The sequence below is a fragment of the Scatophagus argus genome, chromosome 23 (assembly GCF_020382885.2).
Source record: "Scatophagus argus isolate fScaArg1 chromosome 23, fScaArg1.pri, whole genome shotgun sequence".
Lineage (NCBI taxonomy): Eukaryota > Metazoa > Chordata > Actinopteri > Scatophagidae > Scatophagus > Scatophagus argus.
In genome coordinates, this window is record NC_058515.1 from 8,088,653 (window position 1) to 8,104,138 (window position 15,486).

General features: G+C 39.9%; 1 protein-coding gene across 31 annotated transcripts in view; it reads right to left on the reverse strand.

Annotated features, from left to right (window-relative positions):
• Positions 1-853, reverse strand: part of LOC124054897 (receptor-type tyrosine-protein phosphatase delta-like) — a 339,738-nt gene extending 338,885 nt beyond the window's left edge. For all 31 annotated transcript variants that reach the window (XM_046381377.1, XM_046381378.1, XM_046381409.1 and 28 more), the window contains exons 1-3: positions 695-853; positions 419-531; positions 246-281 (exon numbers count right to left, since the gene is read on the reverse strand). The gene's annotated coding sequence lies outside the window, so the exon portion shown is untranslated. The remainder of the gene's footprint in view (positions 1-245; positions 282-418; positions 532-694) is intronic.
• Between the last annotated feature and the right edge of the window lie 14,633 nt (positions 854-15,486).

Consider the following 15,486-nt stretch of genomic DNA (forward strand, 5'->3'; position numbering starts at 1 on the left):
GGTGTGTGAACCGCGAGCAGCAGACGGGTGCGCGGTGTGCGCTACGTTATCCATAACGCAGCTTTAACATGTAACAATATGCTGCCCTGGGCACCTACTCACAACGCGGCACGACGCACAACTTAAGAGAAAACACCAAGCCAGCACTTAATTCCACACATTAAAACATGGCGAGCTGTTTTCAACTGCCATTCACAGAATTAGAAGATGCAGGTCGGGAGAAAGAAAAAGTCTATACTACTTACTATGTACCCAGGCGGGAGAATGCAAAGCCCCGGTAACTGTAATTAAAATAGGGGTGGGGGGTGAGGGGGGGGTGAAGGACACGCTTATTTATTTTTCCACAAAAATAAACTGGTAAATAGCTGCATGCGCTCCAAATTATTAAGCTTTTTTTGATATAAACGCGTCCACTTACCGAGGCTGTCCGAATAAATTCCTTAGGAAATTCCAGAGGAGTCCCTTCTTTCTTCTCTCAAAGTCAGAAAACAGCAATGCTTTTCTTATTCCAAAAACAGGCCCCCGGTTGAACTGAAAGAGAGAAGAGACCAAACAGCCACAACAAATTCCATTAGAACCGGGACTCCCCCCTCCCCACAACCACCACCACCACCACCCAAAAAGTGTTGACATAACATCTGTGGAAAAAAAAAAAGGCAACTCGTAATAAATAGGCTGAATGGACAGATGGTACCTGCTCTCTTTATCACTGTCGACAAAGACAATGAGAGCGGCAATAAGACGGGTAGAAAACTGAGAGAGAGCTGAGCTTTTCTTGGGAAACGCAGCCCCAGCGTGCTGTCAGATTGTACCAGCACACATGCACACACACACACATAGTCTCATACACACATACACACTGCTCCCGGCGGCGGCTAGGGATAGAGAGAGAGAGGGAAAGATAGAGAGAAGGAGGGAGGGAGGGGGGGAGGAAGAGAGAACCGGAGACGGCAGGGATTCTGCGCTCAAAGCTACACTTCACAGTCCGGCCGCTTGATGGCCAGCGAGAGGAGCAGCTCACAGCGGCTCCGGTCCCACCGTGCGCATTGAACAGGCACGTTGTCCTTTAGTGAGGTGCTGAAAGCCCATGTGGCCATTCAGATTTTTTTTCTTAAACAATCTAAACTGATGGTAAAAAATCTATCACTACATTTGTTCCCAATCTCAGTTTTTTAGTGTTATTATTATCTGTCTGCAATTGGCCTAACACTTTGAGCAGAAAGTTAAGGTACCTTTACTTTGAGTATTTCTATTTAATTCTACATCATTACAACTCAGACAAGCATAATGTACTTTTTTACCCCCCCCCCCACGATATTAACTTTAGTTACTTCAAGGTTAAGATGCTGCATACAACATAAGTAATGAGTTGTTGTCAACTCCAAGGTACAGCGTGTAGGACTTTGAAGACAGAGATGGAATATAATATTCAGAATTATGTTTTTTTTTAATCGTGTATAATCACCTGAAACTAAGAATTGTTGAGGTTTTTTTTTGTACCCTTAGAATGAGCCTTACGTAAGGATTTGATCCTCTTTCATGTTGTACCACCATATTTCGAGAAAAGATGAGGTTCAGACTGGTTGAAAAATGTCTGCACACCAGTAGATGCCTCTAAATTCTACACACTGGGCCAATATATTAGGCAACATTGTATAAAATGTTTAAAGGGATAGCTGATCATCAACGGCAGTTCAATTGTACACTATATTTAAAGTATTTTGACCGCTTTACCAGCCCTTTCTGATATTCATTGCTCTCTGCCACCCGATCTCTTTGACAAAAACGTTTATTTTACCTTGTTGAACGCAGGAGTTGCCGGTCTACAATTGCCTTGATTGCTTCGTTTTACTGAGTGACTTCAGTGTTTTAAAGAGTTAGTTTAGATTCATCGAGGTCACACAATTGCATTTGTCACGATGTAATAATACAGTGCCATATTCCAGTCCTGCTACTTAAGTGAAAGATCTGATTACTTCCTCCACCAGTGACATTCAACAACTATACCATACATTAATGCAACATACAACTAGCCATTCTGTAGTCATATTTATAAATTAAAACAGGGACGAGAGAAGGAAAACATTGATATTGGCAACACTTTAATGGTTTTAGGACGCACTACTTGGAGAACTGTTGGTAACCAGGGCTGATTTTAATTGTCACAGCAGGAAAAGCACAGGTCTAACTAATGCTGCTGACATTATTTCATTTCCAGTTTAAATAGACTCCCCTGAATTCTCCGCAACTCTCTTTAAAGTTATTAATCTGACTTGTTTTTGACACCGTGAAATGTCTGTGAAAAGTGTGCAGCCTACCTCCCAGCAGGAAAAATCAGGTTCTTAAAATGAAAAGTGCGAGCAAAAATATTTTCTGCACGTTCTTTTTGTCTACAGTTTTTTTTTTGCTTAAGAGTTTGTGCCAGTTATGAGCTAAGGTCAGCGCTGTGGGATGCTGTTTAATTGTGATTTTATACAGTTGCACACTGCATTTTTGGAACTGCTATTTTGATGTTGTTCGCTCCGGATGAGTGTGAAAGTCATTCATACTGAAGTCTTCCTAGAAAAAAAAGTGAGACTCTGGTTTGGGAGCTCACCTGAGAGGAACATTTATGCAGTATAGGCATTTTTCAAACAGGGCATTTTGACATGTCACAGTAGGGAAAGCGTAGGTGTAAATAAGAAAAGCTTGGCTAAATTCCATTTAGCTGCTTGAGTCTCAGGCTCCTGCAATTGAGCGTTCTGGCACGCTGTCACTGTGGAACATTTGAAAAGAATCATCATTATCATTGTTAATCAGTAACACCTGCACTTTTCCTGCTATAACAGCGTCATCAGGTCTGCTGTGAAAAGACCTGTTTTTATTTGTATTGATGTTGACTGTTTTCAGGTAGATAGCTCTCACAGCTTAATTGCTTGAAATCCCATCCAGGATTGATAGAGAAAGAGATAAGAAAGAAATGCTGCATGAATACTTCCAATGAGGTTACCAAACACAGGAGACAAGATAATGTTAACTTGCTCAGTAAAAGCAGAAGCATTTATTGAACATTCCTCAGCCATGACTGTGTCTCAAATGCTCTGCAACTCATTCACATTCGGGCCAGGTCAGGACTGCATTTGAGTCATTTCAAAGAAAGGTTTGGTGATGACTAGTGTGAGCTCTGCACAGCAGGGCAAACAGTTGGGCTTCCATTAATGTGGCACAGGGCTCCATTTGTGCCTATAATTGTGTCATTTTAGGGTAACCCTTGAGCGCGGGAACATCTGTCCACTGAGAGACGGTCTCTTTTGGGAAATGAGAAACTTAACACCAGGTCAATGATTCCCTTTTGATCACGAACAAGATCACGTGGGATAATACATGTGCCCCTGACACAGTCACTGGACAGAACTCCTTGACACGTCCTCCATCTATCGTCTTTGGCTGACGAGGACAGCATCATAGCTTCCATTGCGACTCTTCCCATCTCCTTAATGTGCTGAAGGGGAATGTTACCTTCCATTAATTTTTGCGAGTACCTTCTGTGACTGTTCACCTGTTGATGCAGTGTTAGCACATGCATTCCAAGACCACTGTTAAGGTGTCACCTGATATGTGTTAATGTGATGCGTAAAAAACTTCCTTATGCAAATATGGGCTGTGCAGGCCAGTTCATGAATGATCGCGAAAGTAAAATCAGGATAAGAAATCACCATCATCATCAATCACCATCCTACCTATGACGGCACTTATTCATGAGGCAATGTGCCAAACAGCAATGAAAGTAGCACATTACTAACATATGACATGTAAAATATTGGCATTTACTGGGAAATACAAGCAATCATGTAAGTGTATTGGCAAAAGGATGTGTGACGGGCTTAGTTTGTTTATGGAGCTGCAGGAAGATGGAAGTGGTAGATTCAGAAAGAACCTGCAGAGATTCCATGTACTCCAGGTAGCAATTGACCTGTACTGACTTTGAGATGACAGTTTGTTGAGGAGGACTCTGCTGAGGTCCGTGGGGCTGGCACAATCCTCGCCAGCTCTCCTCTTCTTTGATTGATGGTGGTTTACAGCAAGCACTTCTCTACGACTCTGCAGTCTCACACTGTCCTCCCTGTCAGGATGTTGGTAACCTATAAACAGGTGTTTAAAGCAAAACTTAGATGAGTTAACTTACTGGAGAGCAATTTGTTTTGAGCTCAAATTCCAAGTTGTTATCCTGGAGTCAAGCTGTTTGGAGCAGTCCACCTGTTTGAAGACTTTTTTTTTTTTCTTTATTGATTTAACGATGTGCCTTGTAAGCAAAATGAAGACGATAAAAGAGATGTTTAAAATGGAGTCAAAGCAGGTTCAGTTTCAGACACCTGTAGATCTGCGTAACCTCTGATGATGTTGTTATTTTTTGTGTGATTTAAAGGGTGCCGTTTGGACTGAGCTGTAGCACTTTCTCAGGGTGCTTCTTTACTGCTGCAGTTTAGGCTTAAAATATAAAAGACGAACCGTTTAGTGTTAGTTTGATCTTTGAAAGAACATTGGAGTGAAGTAATTACGTCTCCATTTTGCCTCATCTTACACACACACACACACACTGCATTGGAATAGAGTAATTCTCTCTGAAGTGGATGTGTTATCTTAAATGGACTTTATTTTTCTACAGTCGACTGTACATGGACATACACGTGTTTCCTATGTGCGCTTGGTTTCTCAAAGTTAGAAGCGTTCATCAGCTTCATTATAAATTTAACGAAAATACTGAAATATAATGAAATACTAGATTCTGTTGACTAATATGTATCACTTCCATTCACTTAGGGCTGTTGATGTAACCTTTGTATCCATCGTCTAAGGTTGTGCTCTCTGTGCAGGAGAGCTGCATTACAAATGTGCTCTTGACCTTTTGTCGATGTGTTGTGACTTGTGAACATTTCATTACCTGAGCTTCCCAAGAGCCCTGGAGGCACCTGTTGATTGACTATTGGGCGATTTTTACTTTTTGCCATTTCAGGAGAGTGGCCACAGTTCATACAGTACTGACATGCTTTGCACACACGGGTTTTGAAAACGGTTTTGTGTGCATTGGATGAGATTCAGACCATTGACGGCCTCAGCTTTTGCAATAACCATGCATGCTTACATATAGAATTTCTTGTTACGCACTATGTTGTGGATTAATATCGATGTACCTTTTGATAAACATCTGAAAATTAGATTTTGATTTTTTTTTTCACCAATTAATTTGAGTTTCGGGTTAAAACAGTTACATCTTCAATATATTTCAGTCATCATAATCAGTGTAACTTACTGTTGATAGTTTGACTACATCTATAGCCACAGACAAAGTGGCACTGAACGAATGAAACTGAAATACCTGAGAAACCTAGTGAGGTTATACAAAGTGAGATTCCACTATTCAAGCCTTATGTTAACTCAGTATTAGATTGGACAAAAATATATAGCTGGAATTCTGCCAAGTATGCAATATAAATAAAAGGTGAGTGGGTGAAGCTATGCTCAGTGCTTTGTATCTGATATTCACTTTGGTTCACACAGAAGTAGGGTGATATTTATGAGTCACTGTATTATTCTGGGAGACTGGAATTATTTGAAATGTTTCTCTGCTCATACCTGCTTTAAGAGGCAAAGCCATAGAGTCATGAAATTGACACCATGGCTGTTTAGGACCACTTGTGATCACTGCCGGTTTATGGGGGAAGAAGGAGATTTCCATATTTTCTTCTTCCATGGTTTCATTTGACCATTTTTACTATGCTGCATTCCGCTGAACAATGTGCTCTATTTGTTGATGTAAAATAAAGCACGATGAGATGAATTTACAGTAAAAAGGATGGCGGGTGGTGAGGCAGAGGCGAGAAGAGGGAGTGTACTCACCTCTGTGATGCTATCATTAGTTCTCTTTAGATTACTGAGGTAAGCTCACGCTGGCCTTGCCTCAGGTGAGAGTGATGAGAGGAACTGAGAGATCACTTGGCAACGTGCCATGCTAAAACAACAGTACAAATCCCTCTATGTAGTTCTCTGTTTTCACAAACATGTTTATTCCCAAAGAAAAAAAAAATCACGCTGACAGCTGTGTGTGTATGTGTGTGTGTGAACTCACTTGTCACAAGCAATTATATTGAACTAAAGCTTACTTGTCCTTGGAGATCACATCTCCTGAGGCTCACACTAATTCCAGAGCCCAGGACCCTAAGCTTGAACTTCAGCTCCTTGGTTGCAGAAGCAGAGCCACACAGCATCCAGTGCAACCGTTCATTTGTTGCAGCTTAAACAGGCAGTCTGTGACACGCCGTCTCAGCGTTGAGGTCACACGTACATGTCGTCAGGTGGTGACGGGTGGTGTGGTGAATTTTAAATCTTTCTCATGTCAAACAGAAGGTCCCAGACACCCAAAATGTCACCATGACTGCATGCAAGTTGCTCTTCGTGGAGATAAATGACAAATTACAACTGAGATTGTTTTAGTATATATGAGGGGAGTTCATTGTCATCAATCCTTTGTCGACTCTTGGAAGTCTGTGACATACACAAGAAAGATCCTCATGAATCAGTCAGGATTGTGTTTGATTCTAATTGGACTGGTATGTTGGAGACAGTCATCTTACGATTTCTCCAGGACACTTTATGGCAGAATATTCTTAGTCAACACAGTAAGAGTCATGACTTTGTGATTTTGACATCCTAAAGACACTGTTTGTTAAATGGCAAATGATAAAAAAAGAAAGCTTCACTGGAGGACAGCACAAATGTACACCAAGAATCTACCCACAGTCTGTGTTACTGTCACATATCGGAGGTTAGTCGTCAGTGCAGAGTTTCCCCTCTGTCTGTTTCACTCATTAAGTGCTACTGGGTGAATGCTTTGAGAACGTGCTCCCCCTCATATGAGCTCATATTTGGCAAGGGACAGACAAAGGAAAAGTGCTCTCCGGCCCAGTTATTTTCTCATTCATGTGCATATTCAGAAGTCACAGTTGACCAAACATTGTTAACAGTGGCTTAATGAGGTGGGATTACTCATATGCCTTGCCAGAAAAATGTTTACATGCTGGGTAATCTGAGCCGAGATGCACTGTGCAAGGAATTCCCAAACCCAATGACATAATCATGTACCCTTCAAGTGTTTAAGCATAACATTTAATTTTTGTCCTTCAGTTACATAATTTTTTAACCTTATGCATCAAAGTGACAGTACACTGAAAATTTGTATTTGCACAAAAGTCAGGATGAGATAAATTTATAGTTTATATTTTACCATTGCTTCAATAACAGCTATGGCACTTATAGCGATTGGCACGCTAATCACGCATTAGCATGTTAGTGTTAAGTTAAGCAAGGCTGGCGCAACCATTCAAAAGTGCATAGATTTGGTACAGTATTTTTTTAAAAAACGCAAAAATGTTTTTACCTTTTGCAGATTACATGAAATCTTCAACCAACCAGCATTGTTCTCCATTAAACGTAGTTCTGGAAAGTTTTTTCGCCTTCACCAACTTTAGCTGTGTGAACACAGTTAGCCAAGTCTGCTTCGTGTCGAACTAACTTGCAGCTCACCTGGCTGTCTAATCTCTACAATTTACCTAAAATGTGGGTTAAAATGACATGTCTTAAATATCTTGTATTATCACGTCTTTGCTCAGTCCCCCTCCACTCTGGACTTTGATGCCTCCTCCTCCTCTTCCTCCTGACAATTAAAACCTCCCCCTATACTAGTTGTTCGAGGTGTAAATGTGTTCCCGTAGACATGTAGATCACTGTAACATGCTTCCTAACAAAATATTCCTCCTGGCAGCTCAGTTATGTCATGGTCGTTGACATCCTTTGTGATTGCCTGATTACTTTCACCTTTTCCCTGATTAACTTCGTTTTTAGTTTTTTTTCACTTGAGCATTTTCCATAGCCTGCGTCCTCTTCTTTCTGTTACCTTCCAGTTTTATTGTCTGAATGCCAGCTACCAACCCTGATTCCAAAAGAAGTTCACAGAATGTGATCATTTTCTAATCCTTTTTGATCAATTGAAGATGCTACAAAGGCAGTTTATTTAATGTTTTACTCAACTTAACTGATTACATATTGTAATTTTAAAAGGGCATCCTCTAAAGGCTCAGTCTAAGGATAGGCCAAGGTTCGCCACTTTGTGAAACACGATTGTATTAAAGATATTACTACATGGGCTCGGGAAAGCTCCACAAAAAATGCTGCTAGTTGTTTGCAAATGGCTGCACTCTGTTTTTAATTTATTTCTTACACATATTCCCAGTTTCATTCAGGATCTGAATGAAACTTCCTTCCTTCAATGCCAGGAAGGACTTCTGTGTCAAGAGAGAGTGATTTCTCATGTCTTGCTGATTGGGTCAGATAAAACCTTCTGTCATGCCATGTTGTGGCTGTGGCCATGTCCAGGATGTTTGATTAGGTGTGACTACCTTCAAATGACAGGAAGCTTTCTTATAGAGGAAGAGCAAGCCCAGCCAAAGAAACACATTCCACTGTGCTCCTGCTTATTAACTCTGCCTGCTCAGTGTTCAAAAGGAGAGTCAGTCCTGCACGTTTCACCTTAAGCTTATGTACTCCCCCTCTGGCTCTTTGGATGCCAGTGCCTTGCCTCTGATGCTTCCTTTGCTGAACTACAAAGTCCAATGGGTGATGTAGTTAACTTGCTGACTCACAAGGATCCACTCAGTCAGCGATGGGCGAAAGCGTGACTGTGTACACGAGTGGCTGACCCAGCATGTGTGACACCCAGATGGCAGACCCGGCCATGTGACTAACTACATGATTTCACCCACCCCCCACCCCACACCGATAAAATTCCAAGCCTGTAGCAGTCATGCAGATGTATAACAACAGAATTATTAGAGCAGTAATTAACTCAGTATTTCTGTTATATTAGCCTGCAACTATTATGATTGTGCAATTGTGCATGATGATCAAATCAGTCATGATGCATTAGTTGGTAGGTTATCATAAAAGTGTCTGCAAATCCAGGAGACTGCCTTAGAGATGAGGCCTGTGGATTAGCAATGGCTTAATGCTGGATTCACGGTGACATCAGTATTGTATTGTAATTCAGGTAACTGTTGAAGGAAGTTACACTCAAATACAGATGGCCATACTCACATGAAGGAGCAATGTTCCTTTAAATGTTGATGCTACCTCAATAGATCTTAGAAAATGGCAATGAGCAAAATCATACTCGTAGCTGTTATTTGTGACTCACACTGATGGCGAGGAAGAGAAAAATGTCATACATTCTGATTACAAGTGACTACAGTATTATACAACTTGAGCTCAAATCTTGTTTCCAAATGTATTTCATAAGTCAATCGCCATCATTATCTGTCCACTACTCATGTCTGTCATGTGCTGGTCAGCCGTGGGTATGCAGTTAAGGTCAATCCTGACTGTATCAGCCCAACTTAACGGAAGTTTTTTTTGTGTGTGTTTTCTTTTTTTTTTCAAAGACATTTTTTGCCTTTCATGCTGGTTTTTATTTCGGAAAGGGAGTGATTTTTTTTTTTTTTTTCCACTCAGTGTACTGCATTAAGTATTTCAGAGAGATAATAACATCTGCATTTTGAATCTTTTCCAACCTTCTTTTATATCCTTCTAGGAACTGGTAGTTATTAGGCAGCTCACATGTGGAGATCAGTTATTAAAAAAAAAAAAATAAATAAACAGTTTTGCATTTACAATTTTCTACAGGTAAGGGGAAAATATATGTATTTCTGATTTCGAGGTCTTTTTAATTCACACCCAAAAGAGAGCATTTCCAGAGGAGATCTCAATTGCTTATCAATAACTAACCATTTCTGCAAGCGGGCAATGGAGAAAATGCCATTTTGGTTTAAAGCATATGACTAGTGTTCTGAAAAATCCATCAACATGGAACAGCATGGCATTCAGACATAATCAGAACCACTAATATTCACAAAACAGATTAAAGACTAAAATGGGGTAACAATACTGCATCTGGAATATTTTAAAAAAAAGGAATATTTTAGCTCCTTCTCTTGCAACACTGGACAGACTCCAAGATAATCATGACATTTAACAGAAACGTACAACCGATAATTGCACGGGGCTTTGATAATAGCTCTCACAGCCTGAACAATCTTCTCTAAAGTGATTTTAGCACCAGTACTGGACTTTATGGTACCTTAAGTCACAGTTATTCATTCACCTCACGAAAAGTCACCAGCACCAGATGTTTCAGCGTGCTCACAATTGATTTTTGCCCAGAATAAGAAGCTCCATTGATATTATGGATTCACTGGACAGAAGCTTTAAGACTTAGCTGTGTGGCCCTATACAACCACCAGTGAAAGAGTGCTTTACTGTATCAGTAACTCTCATGTTGTTCTTGGACGTAGTGAGTGTGGAGGCATTGATTCTGTACATATGCCAGTTACTGACAAAAGTGACCTTCATTCGAGTTAGGGGGAAGCTACTGAACGTACTGGTTCAAGACTAGTTCACTTGCTGTGAGGACAAACCAGCAAGAGATATATTTATCTGATATATTATCAACAGACTCAATTTAACTGCTAGTCTGGCAACATTCAGAATTACAAATTTCATTAATCCTCCATCTTATATAAAAGCTGTTTTGGTCCACAGCTGCTTAAATCAATGAAGCTCATCATTTGCTGTTAAGCCACAATACTGTATGTGTTCTTACTGTGGTCATAGATGCACACAAGTATAATTCAGAGACCAATGTGCACAGTCTGGTGGCTATGCATTTGTAAAATAACCATTTATTTGTCTAATAAGAGTTTGTCGAGGCTGTGCAAATGAAAAGTCACTGTTCTCTTGTAAGCACTGTGTGTAATGGAAGAACTCTATCACTTCATGAGACAGCCCATTCAACACCCCGGCTTTCTTTGGCGGTATGAAAATACATAACGCCCGCATGTGTTGTTATTCACACACAATCCAGTTTCATGTTTATCATCAGTCGAAATCATACAGGCATGTTAAGTGGAGTATGACGTTGAGATAATTATACTCTGTCAGACGCAATTCCCAGATGACGATGACAGCATCAGAGATAGTTGACTCATCCTTCCCCATCGACTTGTCAAACTAAACTCTTCTTAACCAAGCATCTGCTCACTTTAGTTCCCACACACAAATGCTATATGTGCCCCCGTTTCCTTCCCTCTATGTCTCACCACATTGCTGAACACTCGTCTCCTAGATATCTCCTAGATTATGTTATAGCATATATACTGTGCTCCCTTCATACCCCTAAGTTTAGCCAGTGTGCCAGTTAGCTTCACCCTTGGGCCTCCAATCTCTTAACTTTGGAATCACTGCCCGGCTGCCATGTGGCACAGCCGTGCAGCTCAGCAAACTTATCCTGGTCATGTCCCCAAGGGAGAAGTTAGACACTGGTAGCATCACACTAAAATTGTTGCTGCAAAAAAAAAAAAAAAAAAACCTCACAGTTCTGCTATCACATCAACTCAGATGTGACCTTTTCTTTCTGACCATGTCGCCAAAAGTCTTGTATCTCTCTGCTTCTGCAAAAGCCCTGAATAAACCTGAATAATGCTCTTGTGTGCGCAGAGAGTGGGAAGCAGTTTTTCTAAATCATTTGTACAAGTTAAGAGAAATTATTTAGCAGAAAACCTATGGATTGCTAGAATGTCTTTGTAATGACACTAAAACAGACAGATCCATAGACTGAGACAAGTTTTGCCTTTCAAAATTGTAGCAGCTGCTCAGCAAGTCATCTCTCCCTTACTGATAGCTGGTGTTTTTGAGTGGTGGGCACATAAATCCAGCTTGAGTGCTGAACTGTCTCAAGATCTCTTGAGTGTAATCACTCTCACGCCACTGACTAAAGTTCTGCTGTAGATCTCAGGTTGATGGACTTCTTCCTGCCGAACTTTTGAGAATCCCTCAGCACAATCACAATCCACAACCAAGCACTGACAATTCCTCCTGGCACATGGATCAGTCTAACGCTAGTGCCATGTTGCATCTGTAGGACTGGGTGCAACAGAAGGCTGCTTGGTACAACTTTGACTAAGAAGCTAAGTCTCCATAGGCACATGCATAAATTTGAGCCTTATAGCCTGACTTCATACCAAACTTGGGTGTAACTCATGGACCATCTGTCAGGCTACCCAGATATCCTCATGTTGTTACCACAGCCTTTCGTACATGATCAAGGATATTCTGCAGACAGTTTACTTCCCAAATCAACACACACCTCCAAAGTGAACTATTCAGCTTATCTCTTTAGAACAACCTTGGGTCAGCTCTGAAGCACAGTGGAAGAATTTTCTATTTCTACTTCTGACCACCTGGAAACACTGTGCTGACAAATGTTTGAAAACCAAAATTCTGTTGTTTTTTTGTTGTTGTTGTTGTTTGTTTGTTTGTTTTGTTTTCTAGGTTTTTTTCCAGGCTTTACTTTCTAGGTTTTATTCCAGATTTTCCCTGTCAGTGTTTGAATATTATCTGAGTCATCATTTTACTGCTGCATTAATGTATGTGCAGCAGTGCATCATATTCTTTAGGATCATCATATGTTTGTAGCCTAGCTGTCCTGGGAGAGGTACGTATCCCTGGGAGTTTTCATGAGCTCAGTATGTTTTCAGCTTTGTGACAATACATTTTCAGCTAACCTCAGAGGATTTTTGAAGAGTTTATTTAGCTAAGCGAAATCCTTCAGTTTTCCAGGTGATGTATTTGCAATCTAGATACAACAATAAAAAATTCTCGATAATTTCTTCCTGTTCAGTACAGTTAAAGAAGGTGCCGGACAAACTCGTGTCATCAGAGAGGCATATGCCACAGAGGTTGGCCACCACAGCTAGAGGCTCTCTTATTAATTGCCTGTCAGATGTGGTTCTCAGGTGTGGCCATGGCAGATGGCCTACAAGTCTCATTGAAGTGGCTCCTTGGCACCTTTCATTTACACAGAGAGAATTGCGCTTGACCATTTGAGTTGTGCATCTGGATGCACAAAAACTCTTAATTACCAAGATGAAGATGTTCAGTATAAGTAGCTTTTTTCAACATATTTTAATAAGACATACTGTAACATATATGTACTGTTTTACTGTATGCACAGTGTTTCCTGGCCATGCGTTGGAACTTAAATTGGAAATTATTTTCCTTTGTATAATGTGCTGATAATGCCCATTTGAGTGTTCAGATCAATTCAAAGGGAAGACTGTGAAACACAATACATAATGGAATCTGTATATCAATAACAATGCACAGTAGAGTGAATTATTCAAGAGCTCCTCCACAGATCAGTTAAAAATATAGGATGTATTCCAGGAACAGTGTCTTTCATATAGTTGATTTTAGATGTCAGCTTGATGGCCGAGACATATGAGGTTGCATCAGTGATGATTGATTTTGACATTTATCAATATGCAACATAAGAAAGCATGTGATCAAATTTATCTTCCTTTATTTTATTTTTTTTTTTACCCCAGTATTTGCACAATACAGACATAAAGAGAGAATGTTGCAATTCCAATTAACTTGTAAAAATGTCAAAATGCAATAATTACATAAATATGAAATGACTGATAGTATTTCTGAATCTTAAAATCAGCCAAAACTGGGGCAAATATTAAATTTTAGATGTAAGACATTTACCATTTACCCAGAGAAGTGAAAACAATTTCACACTCATTATTACAAGAAATTGGTGGACTTAGGCCAAAAATGGGCAATGCTGCTTTATTAGGTTGTTCAATTGTTTGATAGAAAAGGCTTCACACTGCTTGGTCTCTCACTTATAGGTAATTGGGGGATTTACTTGAATAAAACAAGCTTATTGCTTCTCTTAATAAATTCTATAATTCCTAGTGGGCATGATAGAAAAGCCAAGATTGCACCATTTACCAAAAGTTTTCCAAGTGTGGACAGAACCAAGGGTAACCAAGAGCTTGTAAAGCTTGCTGAAATCAAGTATCTGTAGGAATATGTTTTTCAATTTAAAGTGTCAACTGTTGAAATGAACTGAACTGAAGCGAAATGAGCTGAAATTGCTTGTTATTCCTGAATCACAAAAGCCATCCACAATATCCATACTTGGAGAGTAACATTCTGACCTTGACACTGGGCAAATGGTAGCATCCAAGGAATAAATTATAAAAGTAGCTTTGTATGGAATTTTAAGGGTTATTCAGTAATGTCCATGACTTTTACTGACCTCTGCTGACCTCCTAGGAATTGCAACAGCGTTAACCTTAATCTGATGGTGATATTGTCATACTGTTGAGGAGAGCATTGTTGCCTGTTGATTATCTTTTTCCATATGCAGTTTTGATTGAAATCAAAATATCTATCTTGATTTTCATTCTTGTTGTCTATAGGCGAGATCTATAAAACTGAAATACGTTAAGTACAAGTACCACAGTTTTTTGCTTGTGTACAATACTTGATTAAATGTACACCACCTATAATAAACATTAAAGTGTTGTATTAGAAAAAGAAGTGTTAGCTATATTACAAGATTACTTTCACCATATTTTCAGGCATGCATTTGATACTGTGGTATCTTAATATCTGTTTTGTTTTTCCAGCAATGAATCTAGACAGACTTTTATGAATTAACATAAGTCATAATTCAGATATTATTATAAAAGAACCCATCACTCACAGCATGTATCTCGGTGTTCTCTGCTTTGTCTTGAATCAGAACATGACTGCAGAAAAAGAAAAAAAAAATCTGTCTCACCCATGACAAGATAACGATAAAGATCCTTTCATGTTCCCAGTCAAAATAACCAGAGGCTTTTGAAATTATACGTGACAGATATTACCAGGATTAGGGTTATTACTCTGTGATATTGAAGAAGTGGTTCCACATAAAACTGTAGCATCAGCTGGTGGCAGACTGACAAAAGCTATGTAATAAAGTGAATGGTAACCTTGTTCACGAGTGAAAATATAGCATCATGCGTCACTGTCAGTCGACCAACGTAGACATGAGCAAACACCATAGCCATCTCTGTGTGTTTGTACGACTGGCCCTTACTTGCAGAGAGAGTGAACTGCAGTAGACATACAGTTACTCTGCCTCACTGGGTAACACTTATTTTCTTCCAGTACAAGGTCCTGCAGATGTGTGCTCAAGGTCAAATGGGCATTACAAAGACAATCTGTGACTGATGCTGACGTTGAGTTCCTTTAACCTGCCTCTCATGTCAGTCGCCTCGTTGACCCCGTGCTAAGTATCACTGATTTCCAAGAATATTATCTGGATTCAGACATTTCCTTTAAAAACCAAGCCCCTGTTTACTTGTGTCAGGCAATGAAGCATCTGCTAGGGTACTAAGCTTTACAAAGCACAATACAGCCCTGCTGCTTGGAATGAAAAGGTATACTATTGGTGTGAATGTGGTTAAAATGCACTCACACCCCCGAACCATTTTTGATATATATTTTTTTTCTGTCAACATCCCAGGTAATAGATCTTGTGTTTTCCTACCTTTGTTCATT